The sequence below is a fragment of the Suricata suricatta genome, chromosome 1 (genome assembly GCF_006229205.1).
Source record: "Suricata suricatta isolate VVHF042 chromosome 1, meerkat_22Aug2017_6uvM2_HiC, whole genome shotgun sequence".
NCBI lineage: Eukaryota > Metazoa > Chordata > Mammalia > Carnivora > Herpestidae > Suricata > Suricata suricatta.
In genome coordinates, this window is record NC_043700.1 from 164,376,143 (window position 1) to 164,384,416 (window position 8,274).

Below are 8,274 nucleotides of genomic sequence, written 5' to 3' on the forward strand. Positions count from 1 at the left end.
ATTGCTACCTCACCATTCTTCCTTGTGTGGCCCTGGGCAAGTTACAGGAACCTCGGTTTCTCCCTGTGAAAACAGAGATCGCCCTTGACTCAGGGAGTCACTGGAAAGATTGAGTTAGTGAATCTAGTACTCAGCGTGGCAGTGCCTGGCACATGGAAAGCACCCTGTAAATGTCAGCTACTGTTATTACTAATCAGAGGGTGTTTTCCTTCCTTAACCCCCTGTCCTTGGAGGTCTTAGTGTTCAATGTCCATTAGTCTGCTGAGGCTTCTAGTTTTTTAAAACATGTTTCTACTTTACTTTTTAAAGGGGCCAGCTATTTTTTTCTAGAGTCCTTTTTTTTAACAAGGTACATATATGTCCTGTGCAAAGATATACTGTATTGTGGCTTCTCTGGAACCATAATATAATAATGGAATTTTGGCTTTATCTTTATAATTAGAATGCTATTTGAATGATATCCTTCTTTCCAGATAAACTTTTTCTGATCTCTCTCCATCGGGCTTAATTTGTGAGGGAAATGGTCACACTTGGGGCTTCCCAATCAGCTTTTTATCGTAAGGAAGTTTTGCTGAGTTTCTTCCAGGTTGAGCACTCGTCTGTAAGACTAATCACCAGATTGTCCCCAGAGAGAGAAGAGTCTGGCTTGTTAAATGGGGCCCCGTGGTGATGGGAACGGAGGGTAACAGCAGTCCGCCCACCGCTGCTGGCCCGCCATGGCGTTTATGCCGCCCACCCGCGGTTTCTGGCTGCCCTCGAGACCTCCAGGAAGGCGCCTTCTAATGTTAATGTGCTGTGTTAAAGAAATAGCATCTAAAAGCATGTGTTTGTTGTTCAACATGAACGGAGGATGCTGCGAGAAGAAATTTCACAGTGTGGGAAGGCACCCATGACACAGCCCTGCACGCAAGGGCACGGCCGGAAACGGACAAGCCGTGGAGTATGTGGTGTCTTCTTCCCCTGGACTGTCATTCTGACGGCAGAGGTCTTTACCTGGAAATGGAGAGCCGCTGTCCTGGCAGAGTGCTGCCTTTTGATAAACGTGTGTTTTTGAGGAGGGAGAGCCCGGGGGTGCCTATCAGCGCTGGGTAGCTTTAACAGAGCTTTTAGAAGGGTTAACTTTCCCTTTTCCGTTTAATGTCTGCTATAAGTAGCAAGAACATCAGCAGCAATTTGTATTTCTCACTTCCTCTCTCAAACCGTCTCTGGTGCAGTTTGAATCAGCTGCAAAATACAGCTGTTGAGGCAGCACGATAGTTTAGGACAGTTGGATGATGGGAACGAGCATACCAGCTAGCCTCTGGGCACGTACTGCTGACCCTGTGCTAAGCAGTGTGTGTGTGTGTGTGTGTGTGTGTGTGTGTGTACAGGAACTTTTGTAAAACCACCACCAACCCTTTGAGGAAAAGCTCCAGCGTGGCCCGGGGTTCACCAGGCAGTGCCCGGGGTCTGGATTCGAATCCTGGTCTCCAGCTCCAGATCCTGCCTCAGCCCAGCCCTCAGTCATGCTCGCCATTCACAGTCGGTGACATCTGTACAAAGAATCCTAAATTGGAAGTTTTCCTACATTGGATCAAAAATGCTTACTGTGAGGAAACATTGCATTCTAGACCTGACATTCCTTGCCCTTGACCTCCTTGTTTTCCTTGATGCAAAAAAATCTAGGTCTAAGGGAGCAGATGATACAAGGAGGAAATATAAAAATAGTTGACTCCCTATATTGTAGACAATGGCCTAGTTTGTAGTTTCGTTTTGAACATTCGCTCCTACGTTTTACTGTTTTGTCTTTTAGGACCATTTTTCTATTTCTCCACCTTTGCCTTTTCTACCTTTTCCCTTGCTAGCATCTTTCATATTCATCAGATTGGAAATGAAAATATTCCCACACTTGCTTTTGTTCAGCGTTACAGTACAGATCTGTGGTTCAGTCGTGCGAGGCTGTAGCTGTGCAGGGCAGGGAGTTCTTGTTTTCCTGTATAATTAAAAATCGCAGAGGTGCCTGGGTGGCTCAGTCAGTTAAGCGTCTGACTCTTGATTTCAGCTCAGGTCAGGATCTCACTGTCATGTGACTGAGCCCTGCCACCAGCTCCCCCTGAGTGTAGAGCCTGCTTGATTCTCTTCCTCTCTCTCTCTGCTCCTCCCTCCCCTCTCAAATAATAAATAAAATAAAACAATAGAAAAAAGGGGGGTGGGGCTCCTGAGTGGCTCAGTCAGTTGAGTGTTCGACTTTGGCTCAGGTCATGATCTCATGGTTCATGAGTTCGAGCCCCACATGGGCTCACTGCTTTCAGTGTGTAGCCTGCTTCAGATCCTCTGTGCCCTTCTCTCTGCCCTATATCGCTCATGCACTCTCTCAAAAATAAAACACTAAAAACCCCTCTAGGGGGCAGTGTTCTCCTTCCTTTTTACCTAAGGAGAGAAGGATCCTTTAACCTTTTCATTGGGGCAATCTCTCTCTTTTTTCCTTCTCTTCCTCTTTCAAAGTAATTATGAATGCTGTAAATGAGAGAATCACAGAAGAGGATAATATGGATACTGTTAGATCTTGAAGAAGGTGCTATAAAATAAGTACAAAGTAGTATTTAAATTAAGATACCTCTATTGACTTTTCTCTTCCTATTTCTGCTCGTTGGTTTCATCTGGGGTTTTTTGGTGTCAGCAGGCAGACAGGAGAATGCGTCATTCCGTAACCTGGGGTACGCTGGCCTGTATGATGTGTGTGTTTCAACACATAGTACTGGGATCTCGGTCATGTCCTGGGTTTTTCCAGCCCGCAAAACAGGGATACCCACAGGCATATAACTGTCTGTCACTTGGAGATGTTTGTAAAAACAACAACAGAAAACAGCTGTGAAAAATAGAGCACGGTTTTACAGGTTTATCAGGGGCTTCATTTGTAATATAAATATAGCCATTGACCTGGACCAGTTGTTGGAACCCAGTACAGCCCTCGAGCTCCCGTGAACGCCTGTGATGGGGCCCTCTCGTCACCGGGCCCTTATCTGCCCAGTGAAATCCCAGCCAAGACGCCTTGGGTGCCCGCTTGAGACCCAGAGTTAGCTCTGCCTGGGAAAGACACCTTATCTGTACGTGCGTCGTTGTGACCGAGCGCTTTCACCCTCCCGCCCATCACTTGGCCGAAGGTGGCTGAGGAGTTAACAGCGTCCTGAGAGGAAGCCATACGTGTCCCAGGGGAGAAGCTCCAACCAGTCCTCCAGTTTAGAAACTCCTGTGCAGGCAGGCCGATACCGTAGTCTACGGTGGTTCTCAGAGTCTCTTCTTTCTCGGTTTATAAAGCCTCGACAATGATGTCCTTTGGAAATTGTGGCACTTACGTTTCTTTAGACTGAATTCTAGAAGACATATACTAATGGTCCCGGGAAGGAACACGGTGGGGGCGAGTGGGAGGGGTGAGGACGGATCCGGATTCCTCTGTGGTTTTAAGCGTCCACGCAGGCTGATGCGTGACAGGATGTTTACCTTCTGTAAAGCCGTACCTTTTCGTTTCTCTTGCAGGGGCGACTTAACTTGAAGAGTTCTGAGACACTGGGGACTTACAAGAGAAGAAGTCGTCTGGGGAGTTTTTTAAAGATTTTATACAGTTTTTACTGTGGACTCCGCAGGCTTGTGGATAGAAGCTAAAAGGCACTGCGCTGGAGACACAATTCAGTTTGCTTTGAAACAAGTTTTGGGTTAAAAAGTCTGATGGGAAATTGATTACATTTCCAGTGAAGAAAAGAGCTCGTTTTAGAATTTCCCCAACCACCTCGCCTCCCCGCCTCCCGTCACTGGCCGCGGTGCATGCGCCGGCGGTGTTCCCCGTGTGATCGCTGTGTGTAGGGGAACTGCTCGTGTGCAGCCGCGCCGATGCTCGGGGGTGTTCGCGTGTCAGTGTGTGTGTGTGCACGCGCGCGTGTATGCACACAGTCTGTGCACACGCACACTTCTCCCCACAGATCTCATTTTGCACCTGGTGACAGGAAGATCCCCTGAGAGCTCGACTGTTACAAGAGACAAAGATGAAGCTGCGGTCGGACAGGGCGCGGACGGTCCGGCCGCAGCCCTGAGCCGTCGGCCCCCCGGCGGGTCGTGGCGTCAGATGGCACCGGATGCCAGACTTTGGATTCGTGGCCCAAGAGCTCGTCATTAAACCCTGCCACCACGCACCCCTCCCAAGTCACTTACGAAATACTGAGCCGATTTTTTTTTTAACTTGCGCTAAGCAATTCTTATTTAGTCCATTGACTAAAAGGGGGAAATAGTTTAAAGTGACTAAAAGCAAAAACCCCACAATGCTTGTTTTGACAACCCGAGGACAAAATAAAACAAAAACACCCGACTCCTGAGGCAGGATAGGCCCGTACCTTCCTCTGGCATGTTTTTCTTGGGCATTTCCTAGTTTCCATCTTGTAACCAACGCACGTTATTGAAAAGATTCTTAATGGTTAAATTTCCCCTGTAAGCCTGGAAAACCTCTTTTATTTATTATTATCATTATTATTTTTTTTAGCCTTCTAGTTTACGAAACATCTGAAAGAACTAGAGGCGCAGTTAGTAGCACAGTTTTGACAGGTGTGGGCGGGGGGCCGGCGCCCAGAGACCTGTCGTCAGTGTTGGTGTGGTGCCCGGCGCACTTCTTTTATCTTAGCGAGAAAGAGCATCTTTCTCCTTCCACTCCCCAAAAGAGGATTTCCATTAAAATGTAGTTTAAACTATTCCCTGTAAATATACTCATTCCATTCGGTTTCTGGCATCAAAACTAAAAATTCACAACCTCAGAAATGAATGGTGGGTTCAATTTCATGTGATTTGTTTTTGCTGACCACAAATAAGAACTGTGGTCAGTGTGGAAATAAACCCTGCTGAGGTCCAGCGAGGAGCAATATAGGAATTTCGGGGGAGGGTATATTAGTGTAAATACTATATGTGCAGCCTAGACCAATAGTTTTAGTTTTTAAAAATAAAGCACTATTTTTGGCTTTAAAAATATGATGCCCTCAGATGGTGAGGAACAAAACGTAAGATATTCTGCAGCTTTAATTATTTTTTAATTTTATTCAGGTCAGAGCACTTTTTTATGGCAATACAACAGGCAAGAGAATACTCAAAGATATTTAAAATTGTGTTTATACCAAAAGTACATTTTAAATATTTTCTAATACTTGAGCAGATTTTGTCTGGCCGGCTTCCAAATATGCCAAAAGCTAAGCATTCAATGTTTTAACACATAAGCTTTTAACTAGGAAGGATTCTTAAGTGTTCCCAAAGCGACTGATGTTTACAGGGCTTGTGTTTCTCTTCCTTCCTTAGAAGGCTCGGGGTCCACAACAAACTTACTGTACAAAACACTAACGATGGGCTAACTTCTGGTGTCATGAGCGAGTTGGCTACGACCTTGATGTAAAAATTTCTAAAGAAAATTTTGCACCCTTTTGAGTGTGAAATGTATTTTTAACTGTCTGGTTTGTACTTTTACGACTTTTGTACTACCAAAACAGAGTTACAAATAAAAACGTTAAACACTTCGTGTGGTTTTTCAATGATCCAGTTGTCGGAGCCTGGTGTCGAAAATGTGGCAGTAGCTAACGGTTCATGGGGGCTCGTTAGCCTGCTGCCTCATTTCTTAGGTCTGGGTTGACGGGGTGTGATTTGCCTGACTCTCCCTGTTGGATTTCAACCCCTGCTTCTCCCCCGTAACAACCCTCCCAACCCCTGGTAATTATTTTTAAAACGTAGAGATCATCCTGAATGTATAAGAGTTGCAATATCGACGCAGAGTTTCTGTGTGCGGTCGCCCCGCTTCCCTTTATGTTAGCTCGTACGTCACTGCAGACCAGTGATCAAAACTAAGACGCCAACGCTGGCTCAGCGCTACTCAGTTACGCCCCAGCTTTGTGCGGATCTCACCAGTCATTCCAGTAATGTCCTGGGGTCACCGCTGCACTTGGCTGTCTGGTCTCCTCTGAGCGGTGATCATCCCTCATCTTTTTTTTTCTTGGGGTTTATGAACTTGACGCTTTCCAGTGTACCGTTCCGTTATTTTGGAGGATGTTCTTCAGTGGACGGTGGCCAGCTGCTTCTCCTGACTAGACTGAGGGTCCACAGCGGTGATGGGTTTGCCGCTGCCTCTTAGCAGGAGAGCGAGTGTCCACGCGTATCACTAGCGATGTTAACTTTGATCATTGGTCAAGGCGATGGCCATCAGCTTTCACTTTGGTAAGGTCACCATTTTTTTCCCCTTCGCAATTAACATTTGAGAGGAGAGGCTTTGAGATGAAGCAAGTTTCCTATTTCCACATAAGGTTTCTTTCACCTATTAATTTTACCATCTGTAGTCGTTTCTTAGGGTTCGTGTAACAAATTACCACAAACTGGGTGGCCCGAAGCCACAGAAATGTCTTCTTTCACAGTTTAGGAGTCCCAAAGGCTGAGATTGTGGGCTCTGCAGCGCTCATTGCTTTCGATGCCTCTGAGAGAATGTTCCAGGGCTTGCTCCTAGCAATCCCTGGAATCTCTCCAGTCTGCCTGTCTTTCCATGGCCGTCTTTCCTGTGTGTTCGCCTTGGTCTGTTCTTCTCATGAGGACGCTGGTCGTTGGATTTGGGGCCTACCATAATCCAGTACGCTTCATTTTAACTTGATTACATTTACAAAGGCCCTGATTTCAAATAAGATCACATTCACAGGAATCAGGCGTCAGGACAACACATTGTTTTACCGAACACAATTCAGGCCACTACACCATCTGCTGGTGGATCTTGTCTGCAGCAGTTGTTACTGTGACTGAGGCTCTTTTAGGTTGGTGCCTGTGTCCTTTTGATAGGGTTGCATGCTTTTCATTTCTCCCTCCCTCCCTCCTTCCCTTCCTTCTTCCCTTCCTTTCTCCTTGTCTCCCTCCCTCTCTCCCTTCCTCCCTCCCTACCTCATTCCCTCTTTTCCTCTCTTCCTTCCTTCCTTCCATCCTCCCTCCGTTCTGCCTCCTTCCCTCCCTTCCTCTCTCGGTCCCTTCCTTTTTCTTTCACCCTCTGGCCCAGTCTCAGTGGTGGAACCACAAGATGTTCCCGGCTCCTCTTGTCATCTTGGGTTTTCTTTGCCTCAGCCCTGGAACTGACCAGTAATCAAGGAGCCCTGAGTCCTCTTACTGCTGAACTGGGTTTGGACATAGAGTTCAGGATGGTAGGTGTGCTCACTGAAGCAGAGGCGTCTCTGCTTCTAGGCATCTATGTGTATCACACACACACACACACACACACACACACACACACACACACTCCTTGCTATATGTATCTTTAGAACAAGCATAAGCTGGGGCGGGTTTTCCGACGGGAGCCTAGCTCCGCAGAGCTCATTCTTAGCGTCCTGCTTTCCTCATTTGTAACTTTTTTCTCCTATAGGGAGAAAACCTGGCTCCTAAGGTCTAAAATATTTGTACATAGGGGGCGCCTGGGAGGCTCAGGCAATTAAGCATCTGATTTCTTGATTTTTGGTTCCTGTCATGATCTCACAGTTCGCGGGTTTGAGCCCACGTTGGGCTCGGTGCTGACAGCGTGGAGCCTGCTTGAGATTCTCTCTCCCTCCCCCCGACTCCCTCTCTCAAAAATAAGTAAACTATAAAAGGTTTGTATAGAGTTGTTCAGTCCTAGCATACGTATAAGGTAGTCTGAATACGTAGTCAGGGGAGAAACAAACGGGACCTAGAGCACCGTGTGTGGACAGCTCACTGCGGGTCCGCCTCGCGGCCTCCAGCCCAGCCCTGCGCATGCGCATGTCAGCTCCTCGTCCCCCGCCCCGCAGCGTGGTTAGCACAGTCACTTGTCAGCGTCTGCCTTCCAGAATGTTTAACACGAATATGGAGCAGAGTTCACTCTGGTGCCTCACTGGGTTTGATTTGGAATTTTCGTGGGATTGGTTGTTTTGCCTTGAAAACAAAATGATCCCTAGTGGCTTGTGTTAAGGAAGTGGAAAAGCTGGTTTTATTGTTCCTCTTCCTCCAAATCAAGAAGTCCAGAATGTGTGCATTAGGGAGAAGGTGAGAAATTCCCTCCAAATTCTTTGTGTTTTTTTAGTGTATTTTTACTTGAGAAAGGAAGAGAGTGAACAGGTGTGAATTGGGGAGGGGGAGAGAGGGAGAGACTCCCAAGGAGGTCCGCACTGTCAGCGCAGAGCCCAACTCGGGGCATCCGTGTCACACATCGTGAGATCACGACCTGAGCCGAAACCAAGAGTCAGATCCTCAACCGACTGAGCCACCCAGGCACCTCCAAATTCTTCATTT

At 47.0% G+C, this 8,274-nt stretch overlaps 1 protein-coding gene across 1 annotated transcript in view; it reads left to right on the forward strand.

The window, feature by feature from the left end:
• RELL1 (RELT like 1) overlaps positions 1-5,525 on the forward strand; it is a 64,983-nt gene extending 59,458 nt beyond the window's left edge. Inside the window, exon 7 of the mRNA XM_029947522.1 lies at positions 3,517-5,525. The gene's annotated coding sequence lies outside the window, so the exon portion shown is untranslated. The remainder of the gene's footprint in view (positions 1-3,516) is intronic.
• Positions 5,526-8,274: the final 2,749 nt, after the last annotated feature.